The sequence below is a fragment of the Myodes glareolus genome, chromosome 18 (assembly GCF_982192425.1).
Source record: "Myodes glareolus chromosome 18, mMyoGla1.1, whole genome shotgun sequence".
Classification (NCBI taxonomy): domain Eukaryota; kingdom Metazoa; phylum Chordata; class Mammalia; order Rodentia; family Cricetidae; genus Myodes; species Myodes glareolus.
Window position 1 is genome coordinate 14,474,633 of NC_142043.1, and position 16,218 is coordinate 14,490,850.

General features: G+C 44.9%; 1 protein-coding gene across 2 annotated transcripts in view; it reads right to left on the reverse strand.

Moving 5' to 3' along the window:
* Positions 1-16,218, reverse strand: part of Pla2g7 (phospholipase A2 group VII) — a 46,214-nt gene that overhangs the window by 24,367 nt on the left and 5,629 nt on the right. The window contains exon 1 of one of the 2 annotated variants that reach the window (XM_085679356.2): positions 7,737-7,759. The exons of the other annotated variant lie outside the window; for it this stretch is intronic. The gene's annotated coding sequence lies outside the window, so the exon portion shown is untranslated. Of the gene's footprint in view, positions 1-7,736; positions 7,760-16,218 lie in introns of those variants that run through there. 2 annotated transcript variants of the gene reach the window in all.

Below are 16,218 nucleotides of genomic sequence, written 5' to 3' on the forward strand. Positions count from 1 at the left end.
ATCATCACTATGCTCAAAGGCGTGTCTTGTATGGATGACAAAGAGCAGTTAGTGGGCTCTGGATAATGTCCCATAACAGGTACCATTGTGATTATAATGCTCTGCTGTGGTTAGTTTTGATGTTAAGTGGTACTACTGGGTGGTTTTGTGTGTGTGGGTGTGCGCGCGTGCGCGTCCTACCACACTAAATTTCTGAAAAGCAGAGGTCTGGTTTAAATAGTTGGCCTCTGGAACCTGCTGATATTGGAGAAATATTTCCTAAACTAATGGATTGATGAAACAATAGAATATCAGAATTGAGGTAGTAAAAGTAACACTGCAGTTAGACTCACATTTTTGAAAAGAGAGAGAGAAATTTATGCCCTGGCAATGCTGAAACATGCATAGGCAGCCCGTATGTGGCGGTGCTGTTGAACTTGTCCATATTGGGTTTCATGGTCTAAGTTGATGAGGACGACTAAGAGGGTCTTTTCCTCAAGAGGACACCAGATCTCATTACAGATGGTTGTGAGACACTATGTGGTTGCTGGGAATCAAACTCAGGACCGTTGAAAGAGCAGACAGTGCTCTTAACTGTTGAGCCATCTCAAAAGGTATAGCCTTGCTATGGTGGCTCACGCCTTTAATCCCAGCACTTGGGAAGCAAAGGCAGGTGGATCTCTGTGAGTTCGAGGCCAGCCTGGACTACAAAATGAGTTCCAGGACTGCCAGAGCTGTTTTACAGAAAAATCCTATCTCATAAAAAGCAACAGACAAAATAAAACGAAATAAGAAAAACGTTACTCATTTGTGTGTAATAATTTTTCCCTTTAATGTGAATCTCTCCAGACAAGGGATTTAGCTCAGTTGGCAGAGTGCTTGCTTGGAATTCCTGAAGCTCTGGGTCCAGTCCCCAGCACTAGTGACACATGTTGGTAATCCTAGTACGTGGGAGGTATAGGCAGGAGAAGATCAAGGTCATTCTTAGCTACATCTCAAGTTCAGCACCAGCTCGGATGATATGAGACTCTGTCTCAAAAATAAGCAGATAGATAGATAGATAGATAGATAGATAGATAGATAGATAGATAGATAGATAGACAGACAGACAGACAGACAAACATATAGCTATTTAAAAAAAACTAGAAATAAAATGTATTCCTTCAACTTTGGGGGGGGGGGGCTTGACGGAAATGATCCAAGCCCCCATTGCCTCTCATTTCAATCTTGGGAATAACTGTTTCTCTGCTTTTGTCCCAACCTCAAAGTCTAAACGCAATATAATTACAGATGTCTGTATTACTCCTCAGCCCCCAAACCTCATTGGCTTCATACGTCATAGAACAAAGTAGCATACATGGTTGTCGCTGGTCTCTACTCAGTGGACTTGAAATCTTACCTCTGTCCTCTCTAATTGCACACCTGCTGTCACCACCCTGACTTCCCTGCCACCTGCCAACATTCCAGGTATCCTGACCTCCCAACCCCACCCCAAAGTCTGTGCATATTTCAACAGCGAGGCTCTTCGCCTTGACACCCGAATGACGCTCCTCTCCAGGTTCTCAGCACAACGTTAACCTCCACAGTGAGTTGTTCTTGATCTACTCACTTAAAACAGGGCTTCACTGGCACAGGTCCTTTAATCCCAGCACTGGGAAGGCAGAGGCAGGTGGATCTCTGTGAGTTCAAGGCCACCCTGGTCTAAAAAGCTAGTTCCAGGACAGTCAGGGATGTTTCACAGAGAAACCCTGTCCAAAATAAAAACCCAAAAATCCAAACCAAACCAAACCAACAAACAAACAACAAATAGCACTTCACACTACTGCCACACAGCAGTACAGATCCAATGCCCCGTGTATGTGTCTCCAATATTTGTTACCAAATGCCATACTCTGCATTATCAGTTTATTATCTTGCTCTATAAATTTAGCTCTTGCAGTGTCAGAAGTCTGGACTCAATCCCCCTACTGTTTTTCAAAGTCATAAAATAGTACCTGGTATAGTAAGCATTAAATAAATGTCTGCTTAAACAAATATGAATCCTTAAACAAACATGATTTCTAGCACACACTGAAACAAGCCCCAGAGCCCACACGTGTGTCGGTCGATTTCGCTGATGTGAAGGAGGCGCTAACTAGATGGCACGGTTATACCCAGAGGTATAGCACAGAGATGCGGCGTAGACAACCATCACTTCTGCGTGTTCCTGTGTCCCCTGCACACCCCAGTCTCTCTTATGGTTGAAGTCCAGTCTCCACACTAATTCCTGATTAATGGAAACCTGAAAAAAAGTATTCTCAGACACTGGAGACAATTTATCTCCTCTCCTTTTTCCCATACAAAACTCAGAAGTCAGGTCATAACCGTGGAGGCCCCAGCCTGAGAAGTCTAGACCCCTAACCGCTATGCAAAAAGAGCTCTTCCAATGTGTTCAGCCTTCCGTGGATACACTTTTGTTGCATAAAAGCATTGAAATTTCTAGGTTGTTCTAGGTTGTTAATGTTCTTTTTTTGCAGCATCAAATGGCTTTATTGTAATACTAGACCCCAGCCATTTGATCCAAGGGTATGTATCAAGCAAATACTGTATATATGTTCCATGATGGGAGCAATTGGGAATCCTGAAGAATTTGACACAATCATTGGCCTACAATGGCTTATAAACGGGACTCAAAAGCAAGATGAGCACATTCGCATAGGAAGGGAACAAAAGGGTCAGAGACATTCAAAATTCCTTAGATGCCAAGGAACCAATTCAGAGCAAAAGGAATCCAGAAGGATTCTAGGCCGTGAGTTGCAGTAAAATCAGATCTTACCACCAAAAGCTAACAACAAGCCTATGCCAATCAGCTGGGAAAGGTGTCTCTGGAGTTTCTTACAGAGTGACTGTATTTGTTGATTCAACTCATCTCTTTTTCAGATAAGGATAAGTATAAGATAAGGATAAGATAAGTATGCTTATAATGTTGTTTATAATGTTGACTGATTTTGTTTTGTCTTATTTCAGTCTTATCAATTCATCAGAAAATTAACACATAATTTAAAAAGCTATAACAGGATAAAAAAATAAAAGAATAAGTTTGTCCTCTTTATAAAATGATTTGCTAACAGTCTCTTTCCAGATGTATTTCTGTGGCTAAATTAAAGTACACATACAAAACATACATGGATATAAACACAGACATACATGTAGAGCTTTATTATACATGAATACAAACACATTTAGTTTTAAATTTTGTTTATAAAATTTTATGTTTCAGTTTTAATTTGAAAACATAGGTACCTTTTCATGCTAGTACACAGCACAACAACATCATTGTTTAATATCATAAAGATTTTTTAAATTAAAGATTTATTTATGTTACATGTTTCAGCAAATGTTTCGCCCTTGTGCGCGCGCGTGCGTGTGTGCGTGCGTGCGTGCGTGCGTGTGTGTGTGTGTGTGTGTACCACATGTGTGACTGGACCTTGACCAGGCTAGAGGACAGCATCTCACCTCTTGGAACTGGGGTTATGAGCTTATGGTTGTGAGCAGTCATGTGGGTGCAGGGACTGAACCCAGGCCCTGAGCAAGAACAATCAACATCTTACTCACCGAGTCATCTCTCCAGCCCCAACACTGCTAAGTCATGAAGGCTTACAATATTCCCAGCATGTTTGCACCGTTCCCAAAACAAAGCATCCTATTTAGTCACCACCAAAACATTTGCCAGTTCCGCATTCCATGGATGAGGAACCAGGCAAAGAGGATTTGACTGACTTGTGCAAATCACTTAGCTAGGAAGTGCTGGGGGACAGGTCACTCCCTGAAGGCCAAAGTTCTTTTTTTTAATTTTGAAGTGTGTGTGTGTGTGTGTGTGTGTGTGTGTGTGTGTGTGTGTGTTACAGGCGGTAGCGCATTGGCTAACCGGAGTTCTGAGAACTGAACTAGAGTTCAGTGGACGAGCAGCAAGTGCTCTTAAGCACTGAGTCATCCCTCCAGCCCTTACTCTTTGGTTTTAACTAAAACATCCAAACTTGGTAGGCCCAACTGGTTTACTCTAAGCCATAATCTCCTAAAATGAAGGAAGAAAACAACCACTTTAAGGATGTTTTCATCCTTTCATGAGCTGACCCCAGACAGACAGCTGCCTCGGTTAGAAGTGAGTCATGCTCTAATGAGGATGAAACTCAATCTCATTATATTTGGAGCAATGTGTTGAGACCCTTAGAAACTGCGATATCCATGAGTCTTCCAATTAGCAACCAAGGGGTTGACACGAAGCCAGGGCACGGCTCAGCTTGCCATCTCCTACAAACAGCCTGTGTCACAGCATCTAGCTTGTAAATGGTGGGGAAAATTGTCACTGGAGTTCTAAGTGTCTTGATCTACTTGAATTAAAAAGCTCTAGAATATTCCACCCCTCACGTATGCTTGATTTTTGTTTGTTTGCTCGCTGGTTTTGGATTTTGTTTGTTTATTTGTTTGTTGGGTTTTCGAGACAGGGTTTCTCTATAGCTTTAGAGCCTGTCCTGGAACTCACTCTGTAGACCAGGCTGGCCTCGAACTCACAGAGATCCACCTGTCTCTGCCTCCCAAGTGCTGGGATTAAAGGCCTACACCACCACTGCTCAGCCACCCCTCATGTTTTTAGCTTAACTAAGAAAGAGAGGGTCATTAAATCCATTTGGAAGATCACTGGGATGGGGAGGAGAAAGAGGAAGATGGATCATGTGGATGTCTGTTGACGGAGGCTGCTTGTTCCCTTCCCAGCTGCCCAGACCGAAAATACACAGAAACTGTATTATTACAACACTGCTTGGTCTATTAGCCCATGTTTCTTATCAGTTAGCTTTTATATCCTAAATTAACCCATTTCTATTAATCTGTGTATTGCCATGTGGTTATAGCCTATTGGTAAGGTTCCCTCTGGCATCTGGTGTTTGTCTCCTGTGGCGGCTACGTGGCATCTCATTGACTTTACCTACTCTCTCCTCCTCTATCTGCTTGGAACTCCCACCTTGGGCTTCAATGGAAACACCTACTCTGTGCTTCAATAAAGCAGCTTCTTTATTAACCAACAGTATTCACAGCATCCAGAGAAGACTCCTACATCAGAGGTCAGTGTGCTGGGGGCAAGGAAACTACCCTAGGCAAAAGCCCGCCTGCACACAGTGCCTTGATCTCTACTACCTACTCCCACCAACAACTAAAAGAAGCATCAGAGATAGCAAATGCTGCTCTTCAGAGTCCTCAGGCCGGGTGGGGATGCTCCCCTCTCTAGGGCCATCACCTAAGGTGATGTGCACAATGAGCAAGGCAGAAGCAAAACACAAAGCTGCAGAGGTTCTTGGGAGCCCTCCCCAGGACCTCTGTCCTTCAGAGGCGGCCTAGGCATCTGACACAGCCACCCCACCCACCAGGGCAGTGACGGGAAACGGCTGCAATGGGACAATAGTACCATCTGTTTGTTAACATAGATTGCCCCTTACCCCCTCGCACCGGACCTCTAATTGTATCCTCAGAGCACCGATCCTTTCACTAAAGCTTGACCAACTCACTCCTTTTCACTCCTTATAGTCACTTGTTCAGTTTCATTTACCCAATTTGAGAGAAATCTTTCCAATTAGTAGTAATCACACCTTAGATAAATCTAATTGGTTACAGCGCCGCCACCGTGTGAGGTGTTCAGTTTTAAGAACACCTCTCAATCAAGGCTGGTAGAGTAGCTCCACTGTCACGTTCCTGCCCTGCAACCACAGCGACCCGAGTTTGATCCTAAGCACCTACATAACCGCACAGTGACTGTGCTGGCTGGTTTTTATCAACTTGACGCAAAAGCTAGACATAGCTGGGAGAAGGGCATCGTAATTGAGTAAATGTCTCCATAACATTAACTGTAGAAAAGTCTGTGGGGTACGGTCTTGATTAATGATGTAGGGGAAGGGTCACTTGGCCTGTTGTGGGTGGTGGCGCCCTGGAGCAGGTGGTCCTGGGGCATATAAGCAAGTAGACTGAGCAAGTCAGGAGATGCAAGGCAGTATGCAGTGTTCCTCTGTGGCCCATGAATCTCCTGTCTTGTCCCCTGAGTTCCTGCCCTGGTTTCCCTCAATGGACTGTGATCTGGGATATCTAAGCCTGATGATCTCTTTCCTCTCCACACTGCTTTTAGTTATATCACATAGAACCCATGGCCAAGACATTAATAAACCATGTGATCCTAACACTGGGGCGATAGAGCAAAGACAGGTAGATTCCTGCCGGGTGGTGGTGGCACACGCTTTTAATCCCAGCACTCTGAAGGCAGAGGCGGGTGGATCTCTGTGAGTTCGAGGCCAGCCGATTCCAGGGCAGGCTCCAAAGCTACAGAGAAACCCTGTCTCAAAAAATAAAAAGACAGGTAGATTCCTGGAGCTGGCTGACCAGTCAGTCTAGCCAATCAGCAGATGCAATTTGTGGGAAGATGTCTAAAGAAAAAAATGTAGACAGTGATAGGGCAGACATCTGAGGTTCACCTCTGGCTCACACACACATGCATACACACATGCACATACACACACACATGCACCTTCTTCAGCAACTTTCAAAACCCCACTTTAACCCTAGCCTAGACACCTAGAGGTACTACACTAAAGCTTCCAGAAGTTTTCTTCGAAGGAAAAGAATCCCCGGCCAGTGGGGAGAGTTGTTTTAGAGTGAACAGGAATGTGTTTTGTTTTGAGACTATGCCACATAGGGTGGCCTTGTACCCCTCCTAGCTCGGCTTCCCGAGTCCTGGGCTTGCAGGCGTGTGAATGGTGAAGAGGACTTTTAATGTCCCATAAATCAGCCCCGTGCAGCAATCCACTCTGGCCGCCCCAGTGTCCCTGGCTGCTAAGCTTCAGACGGGGTGACGGGACAACTGTGAGGGGGCGGCTGTCCACTCTCCGTGCTGTCCTTGAGGGCTCAGAGGCTTCTTTGATATCCTGCCGCAGCTTCAGTTCATGGGAGACAGACCGGAAAGGCTCACTTTGGAGAGCATGCTTCAGGCGGAGAGACGGCAGAGGAGGCTGTCTGCTCTTAGCACATTGTTCTCGTGACAGTGACAAGGAACAAGGGCAAGACTGTTCTGCTGCAGAGCACAGTGTTCCCTGATGGCCTGGTGGCACAGAGGGGTGGCAGTGAGGCACCCCTAAAATCCTGTCAGGGCTAAACCTCTGCTTCTTTCTGAAACTGACCTGTGCTCTTGGGACAGACTGCTAAAAAAATGAGAATAAAACATTATAAAATAAGACATAATGTCTCATTATAAAATGAGACACTCTCTACTTTTGCTCTTTTTCTGGGGTGGAAGTAAGAAAGAGTCTCACGTACCCAGGCTGACCAGGAACTTTGCTGTGTGGCCAAGGATGACCTTGAACCTCTACCTCCACCTTCCAAGTGCTAGAATTACAGGTATCACCTACATAGAACCCCCCCAGGAGGGGCTCAGAAGATGGCTCAGTGGGTAAAGACCTACCGTGCAAGTGAGAAGACCTGGGTTCAGATCCCCAGAACCAACATGAGGATGGACGTCCTAGTGTGTGTCTACGGTTCCAGTCCTCCTGACGTCTGATTGGAAGAGACGGGAGAATCCTGAGAAGCGTAAAGGCCAGCTAGGCTGGCACAGGCAGAGGTGAAGAGGCCCTCTCTCAAACCAAGAGGAACGTGAGGAGCCACACCCAAACCTGTCCTCCAACCTCCATACACACCCATGGTAGCACACATGTACACATCTACACAAATGGATACACACATACCACACAGAGGCAGACTTAAAAACTTCAGTGAGAGCCCCACGGAGCAGGATGTGAAGAAGTCTGCTGCCTGTTTCCGGAAAGACCGACCATGTTTTGATGAAGACAGCACAGGCGTCTGAGGAGATGTGGGCTGGATTTCCGCGTATCTCAACTTGTTGGTTGGGTTTTGCTTTGCTTTCAGGGAAGACAGGAACTCCACAAGCAAAGAAGCATTTTGCCTTCCATTTAGACTTCTAGAACCCCAAATTTGCTAAGTCGTTATGAAACTTGAAAATGTCATGTGATATGTAAATGCCTGGTGTCTTCTCAGTGCCTGCTTGGTTTTCTTTGCTTTTTGTTTTAACTTGGCGCTCCCTGTCTCCTGGCAAGTTGTGGCAAGCAAGAAAAGAGTGTCCCCATCTGAGACTCTGCAGGCAGCATTAAAAACAAAACAGCACAGGTAACGGTACCAATGGGATGAAAACACACACTGGGAAATGAAGAGGGTTGAAAACTACCAGGAAAATAACAACCTGGGCCAACATGCTTTCCGTATCCAGCTCTCAGGAGGCTGAGGCAGGAGGACTGCCCCGAGTTCAAGGCCAACCTAGGCTATGTAGTGAGTTCTAAGCTAGCCTAGAGTATATAGTGAGATCCTGCATAAAAAACATAAAAAAACAAAGAGCAATAACTTGGGGCACTAGGGCAGACACCCTTCATCCCAATTCTTGGGAGGTAGACGTGGGAAGATTGGGAGTTCAATGCCATCCTTATCTGTATATTTAGTTCCCAAGACCAACCTATGCTACCTGAGAGGCTGTCTTAGCAACAACAGACACACTCGGGGCGGGGTGGGGGGGGAGAGAGGAGAAGAGAAAGCTAAACCATAAGCTCTTTCACTAAGCATATAGTTTTAGCTGACATTACAGGGAAGATTTTGTTGTGGTTTTAGGTTTACCAAAATGCATGGTTTCATCAATAAAGCATCCACCTTCTAAAACTTACACACCACATTTGCATTCAACGTACAACGTACGACCCGATCGGTGAAGTTGGTGCTTTTCTCCTAGCTTCCCTGATTGGAGCCCCTGCCTCACCGTCCACCGTGCCTGCTGCAGTGTGTCCATCCCTCTGTTGATTCTTCTCTCATCGTGTGTGCACACGTCTCTCATGATGGGTAGTAACCATGGTACCCATGGACCACATTACTCATCTCACATACTCAGCACCCTCTTCCTGTAATGCTCCGAGTACTAAAACTGTGGCTGGCTTCTGTGGGAACACTAAATCCCAGGGAGGGAAATGACAACAAGAATCTGCTAGACTTTTGTCCCGAAGCTAGCGTGTTTTCCACTACAATGGGATAGTGATGGCTTTTCGCCGATCAGGTGTAGCATGTATATTTACTGGGCTAACACAAGAATGACTTCTGCCCTGCGGAATGGTGTCTGTGTCTTTACTCCAGCGCTGTGTGCACGCTCCAGCCTTAGGGGTATGAGATGGACATTTGAGCAGCATGTCGCCTCTGCCCTGAGTGCTCCTCACTACAGGCTCCATCTGTGTCACGGGGAGCTCAGGGCAGCCTTCCTGACTCATGAGCTCCCATTTCCCTGCTCAGCCGCTCTCTCCCTTCTTTCCACAGGACCGTTCATCCCTTGCAAACGAAACCATTACCCTCTCCTTAGACAAGGACTGGGACTGTGGGAACCACAGACCTCATGTGACCCTTGCTCCAAGTTGTCTCCTCTCTCGCCATCCCTGTGCCCTATGTTTGGGGATCGTGAGCTCCTTGTCCCTAACTTCAGCTTCCTCTACAGCCCCTCCAGGCCATTCTCAATCCATACTTTTACTCTGCATTAATTTAAGCACACTTAAAGAGGGCTGGGGCTATAGTTCTGTGGAAAACTACATGGTTCTGGCTTTCAGCCCCACCATCATAAAGGAATCTTTTTCCGGTCCATTCCCTGACTTGGGTCTAATAAACTTTATATTTTAAAATCTCTTGATGTTCTATACCTGGGGAGGGTTGGCACTTACAACACATTCCTCTGGCTTCTGGTCTGTTTTCCTATCTTATTTGGTCTGTCAGCTGTGTTCCTGTCCGCGTGATTTCACCCTAAGGCACCGCCAATCCCTTTGAAGGTATTATATATTTTAAATAAACACAACCCAAATTTCCCTAGGCTACAAAGAGGAAAACAGAGCTTCCTGCTGTTCTGAACACAGCACTCGCGTAAACACCAGATGTCCTTGGCCTCCCTGGACACAGGCTGCTTCAGCCTTCCAAAGATCACTGAAATGTGTGGGAGAGAAGCCGCAACCCCCAAGGAACACAGTGGAACCCTTCGTAGGAGGCTGTAACTCCCAAAGTGTCCTCAAGCCTTCTGTCTGCAGATAAGAGTTGACTAAAAATCCATTTACATCTCAGGTGGTGACTTTGGACATTCTTTTAGAACTAGAGAGTACAAGACGTCTATTTTTAGTTGTTCAACAGTGATGGGAATGGAATTGGGGGCCTCTTGCCTGTAAGGCGAGATCTCTTCCACTGAGCTCTAACCCCCGCCCACAAAACGATCACTTGGCAATCCTCAAAGTCACAGCATACAGAAGCCTTTTTCTACAGCCACCACCACCACAGGCCAACACAACACAAAAATGCAGCTTGTTCTTGGAGAAAGAAGGAACTAGGTTCACAGACATCAACGGATAGATCAAACTCCAGAAACAGAGCATCCCCTTAAACTTTGAAATAGAAACAAGGTCAACTATGTTGGCAAATAAACCTTTACAAAGCAATTTGGGGACTGGAGGTAGGCTCAGAGGGTAAGAGCACTTGCTGTGAAAGAGTGGGGGCCCAAGTTTTGATTCTCACACCTATGTAAGAAGCCTAGTGTGGCAATGTACGAGCCTGTAACGCCAGCACTGTCTGAGGCAGAGACAGGAGGATCACTGGGACTTGTAAAACATTTCCTTTATAAATAATGCTTTTATCAATTCTTTGAGAATTTCAGTCTATGTATTCTGATCATTTTTGCTCCTCTTCCCTCCTAACACCCAACTTTATCTGTCTTTCTATGTATCTATTTACCTACCTATCTACTTCTATCTATCTGTCTGTCTGTCTGTCTATCTATCTATCTATCTATCTATCTATCTATCTATCTATCTATCTATCTCTACATCTATCTATCTATCTCTACATCTATCTATCTATCTATCTATCTATCTATCTATCTATCTATCTATCTCTATCTCCCCATCTCTCTCATCAAGTCCATAAAAATATTTCTAAACAAACTCCAACTTTCTTAAAAAAAATAAAAGATGTGTATCATTTTACAATAAAATATGTTGCTTTGATAAGAATTCACTTAAAAGGATATGGGTTTATATGATCATAGAGTGTTTATGTTTAACTTAAAGTAAGATATCAGAAGAGAATAGTCTCTGATTTCAGACAAAACAATGTATGAAACAGATGGGGGAGGCCGTCCATATCATAGTGGATCAGGAAGTCAGGAGTGAGAGAAGAAGCGGAAGATAGCAGCCTCCCCAAGTCCACCCTTGTGAGCAATTTCTTCTGTCTAAGCTCCGCCTCCTAAATGTTCCACAGCCTTCCAAAACAGCAACATCAGCTGGAAAGGAGCCTTCAAAAGACAAACCTATGGGGAACATTTCACAACCCATCCAGAACATGCTCTGAACCACTAAATGGCAAATTGTTATGACGGCCACAGAAAACTAATATGGAGCTTGTAAAACTGCCGGACAGGATGTATGAGCAGATAATAGGCAGACTTGGTAAGGCCTAATTGAAGACCAAAGTCTATTAAAGCAGTTTAACTGTCTCAAAAGGTGATTCAGTATCAGGCTGACTAGTCAAGAAAGATAAGAATCTTCTCCTTTGAATATGATGATGTAAACAGTCCTTCTAGTAATTGAAACTCAGGTGATTTTGTTTCCCCAAAGACACTTGGAAATATCAAGAGATGGCTTCTATTGCCTCAGTTGTAAGGGGGTTGCTACTGACATCGAATGAATGGGTAGAGGCCCAGTAGGCTGCTAAAAATTCTCAATGTACAGACTGTCCCCCACTATATACAGACACCCTAAATCATCAGTGGTACTAAGGTTAAGGACCCCTCGTTCAGGAGAATGTGGTGGCGCACGTCTTTAATCCCAGCACTAGGGAAACAGAGTGGAGGAGGGGATCTCTTGAGTTCAAGGCCAGCCTGGTTTACAGAGTGAATTCCAGTGTGGCCAGGGCTACACAAGGAAGCCCTGTCTCAAAACAAACAAACAGAACTTCTGATCCACAAGAAAGGAGAAATACTGGCTAAGGAGATGGCTCAGCAGGCAGATCGCTTGTCTGACAAGCACAAGGACTGGAGCTTGATCCCAGGGGCTGTCTGTGAACACTAAGGGCACACTGGCCTTGTAAGCCCACACCACAGAGGGAGAGACAGGAAGATGTCGGAGGACCACAATCACCCAGCTGAACCTAGATCAATGAACTCCAAGCTAAGGAGACCTGTCTTAAAGCACAAGGTGTATGGCTTACAGAATGATACCTGAAGTTGGTCTCTGGTCTCTCCTTGCTTGAGTTCACACGTGTCAATGGACCTCACACTTACACACTTACATTAAGTGCACATACACACAAAAGAAAGAAATGATGTATTTCATATTGTCCGGGTACCTGGACAAAAGGAAAACATATTGATAACTGGTTCATTTATTTTTACTATTCTATAACTATTAATTAATTAATCACACGATTAATTACTAATTACTCAACTAATTAATTTTTCTGAGACAAAGTTTTTCCTCCGTGCAATAATTCTGGCTAGAACTTTTCTGTAGATTTGGCCTCGAACTCAGAGATCTGCTTACCTCTTCCTCCCAAGAACTGGGATTAAAGGCATGCGCCACCATATCTGGCTTTTTTTTAAAAAATCTTGTGTGTGCATTGGTGTTTTACCTGCATGTATGTCTATGAGAGGGTGTCAGAAGCCCTAGAGCTAAAGTCACAGACAGCTGTGAGCTGCCATGTGGGTGTTGGGAATTGAACCCCAGTACTCTGAAGAGTAGCCAGTGTTCTTAACCACTGAACCATCTCTCCAGCCCCAATAACTGGTTCATTTAAAATAGCTACCTCAACTGACACTTGGAATTGAACACTGATAACTAGTCCCCTTATAGGAGTGCTAAAACAAGAACAGGTTGAAGCACGATTAATAAAAGCTCAGAGAGAGAAATTGGGGCTCAACCTGAAGATCTAAAAAGCAAAGCAGCCAGCCACTGGCTCTTACCTCGACCTCAGTCTGAAAATGGTGATCCTGCCTCCAGGAATCTTGGAATGAGACTGTGTCTGAGAACTGTCTCCTCCTGTTTTATAATCCTTTCTAGTTCTGGGATTTAAGGGGTGCACCGCTGGGATTCAAGGCATGCACCTCCCAGTTTCTATGGCAACTTGTGTGACTACTGGGATTTTAAAGGTGTGTGTTACCACTGCCTGGTCTGTAAGGCTGACCAGTGGGGCTGTTTTACTCTCTGATCTTCAGGCAAGCTTTGGTTATTGAAATACAAATGAAACATCACTACAACAGTTTGTGAATGAGATCGGGCTTTCTTGTCCACCTTTATCAAACACCTTGTGTGTGTTCTAAATCAGCAAAACAATTCTTACTCGATATGGGCTAATATTAACTAAGAAAAGATCGGTTACCTTCTCTCTTAACACTATGCCCATCCCTATCTCAGTAGCTCATGAACTCAGAACTTAGTGTTCTTATTCAAAAGTATAAGAATCTTGAAACTTCTGCAGAAGTGTCTACCCACACTTTGGGGACAGTTCATAGGATTCTTGTGCAATCATTTCACAACATCAGAGAACTGGGGTCAAGAAAAGGAGACTGAAATATGGTTTGCTGTTATGAGAACAACACAGCTACTTATGGTAAAACCTACACCCAGGGGCTGGAGAGATGGCTCAGCAGTTCAGAGCACTGGCTGCTTCTCCAGAGGACCCAGATTGGATTCCTACCACCCATATGGTACTCACAACTGTCTGAACTTCGTTCCTCAGGGAACCTGGTGCCCTCTTCAAAATCCCACAGGCATCAGGCATGCACATGGTACACAGGCATACATGTACACAAAACACCCATACACATAAAATAAGATTATGTAAATTTTAAAAAATTAAAAATCTTGTGTCCAATGTGTAATGGTCTGTTCTGTCCCTTTAAGAGGCAAGCCCCACCCACTCCCTACACCATCCTTTGAGGCAGGCAGATCTTCCTTCCATTTCCAGCCTGGGTTCTTTTCTTTCCATCTCTCATCTCTCTCCTGAAGAGGCAGCTTCTGCCTCTCTCCTTTCTCCCTACTTCTCCCCACTTCTTCCCCCATTTCTCTCTCTCTCTTTCTCTCTCTCTCTCTCTCTCCCCCTGCTCTTCTTCCTTCTCCCCTTTCCCCTTTTCCCCTCCATAACCCACGAAATAAATATCCAGCCTCACTCTGCAAGGCGTGTGCCTATCCATATATCCCATCTTGGTCTCTCACCTGCCACGCGGCTCCCTGCCTGGGACTTGCTGCCCCTCGTGGCCGGCTACCCACTGCTGCCACTTGGGGAATGGCACCATTTTACTTTTGCCATAACACAATGTGCAAATGTTCCAGTTTGTTCACTCTGCCACAGGAGGAGATCACACAACAGCAGAGTTAATCTATCCTTCCACGTTTCATGTGCTGGTTCCCCTTTGGGGCCATCATGAGTAAGATCAGAGTTCCTTAAACACGTGACGGTTAATCTCAAAACCATGAAAGCTGCTAAGTGATTAATGGGCAGGTAGCATACACAGTGCAGACACCCTAGATAAGAGCGTGTTCACATTCTGAGCAGGCTGGGATGGAGGAGAGTAGAATCTCATGGTGTTTCATTAGGCTACTCAGAATGGTGTATAACTTAACATTCACACATTGTTTATTTGGGGAATTTTCTACTTAATACTCCCTGGCCTTCGTTAGAGCATGAATGACTGAGAGGGCAGTCTGGGAGGGTGCTGCTAGAATGGGGGGTCATTAAGGGAAGGCAGTTGTGTGATCTCTCAAGAGAGCCTTAACATACTTAAGTGCGCAGATGAATAACTGCTAGATGAAGTTAAAAAAAATAAGTGCCCACCCCAAACTTTACCAGCACTTCTTGCTGATGGCTTATACATGAAACAAACTGAGAGAAAGAAAACTATGCTATACGGTTATATATATAACCGTAGGCAGTAATGACAATTGATAATACCATGCAACATCCTAAGTATTTTATCTGCTGACCTCATCTGGTCAGCAGAGCTCAACAGATAGAGAGAGAGAGAGAGAGATGGATGGATACATAGAAATAGAGAAACACATATACTGAGAAATGCACACACACACATGCATGCACGCATGCACACACACACATGCATGCACGCATGCACACACACACATGCATGCACGCATGCACACACACACACACACACACACACACACACACACAGAGACGCAGTAGAGAGGGGCTAAATGATGTGTCCAACATCACAGAGATAGGAAACAGTTATGCCAGAATCTGAATATTAGGCCCCAATTCTAAAACAGGACTTTTTAACCTTCTCATGCCGGGCATTCCAGGCTGACAAATTTGGTTTTAGGAGGGACCTGTGCCTCATAGGATGTTCACAGCAGCATCTCTGACCTCTACCTACTAGATGTCAACAGCATACTGTACTTGTGGCAACCAGACATGTGTTCATGCACTGTCAACTATCCCACAGGGAAGCAAGAATCAGTTGAAAGTCACCATATACTTCGTTCTGCTTAGGACACAGGAACAATCAAGCTGGAAAAGAAGCCCTAAAGGTGAGCCAAAAAAGAATAAGGAATTGGCCAAAATAAACCAATCCAGTACAACCTAAAGACATCCCAGACTGCAAGACCGAAGCATAATAACATCTTCGAGAGAGGAATCACCCTCCCAATGTGCCCTGTACCTTGTAGTCTACATCAGACGAATCAGGTGGGACTTTTAGGAGGGGTTACCAATGAAAATTTATGCACAGATACAATAACCTGAATGGCCAAGGGTCAGGGTGACAAGTCACAGGAGGAGTTGCTGAAGCGATACGGGACGCTCACGCGGTTCATGACAGATACGGTTCTGCACAGAATGTCTTAGCCATTTCCTGGGTGGAGTCAGACTCCATTAACTGACTAATGGAGCCTTTCAAATGTTAGCAAGGCACAGTCTGTGCTCTGCTGACTGCACTCAAGGAGGTAAGATGCACTAGACAGCCCTGACCTGAGGTCAGACTTAGACGTCCACAGGTAACTTAAATGAGGACAAGAGACTAATGCAATAGAATAGGAATTGGGGCAAACTGAACTAGCCACAAAGGGGCATCACTATTCCATTCCAGTAGACTGCTTTGTTGTAGGAATGAGAGCTGAATGCCACTACATCTTTTAA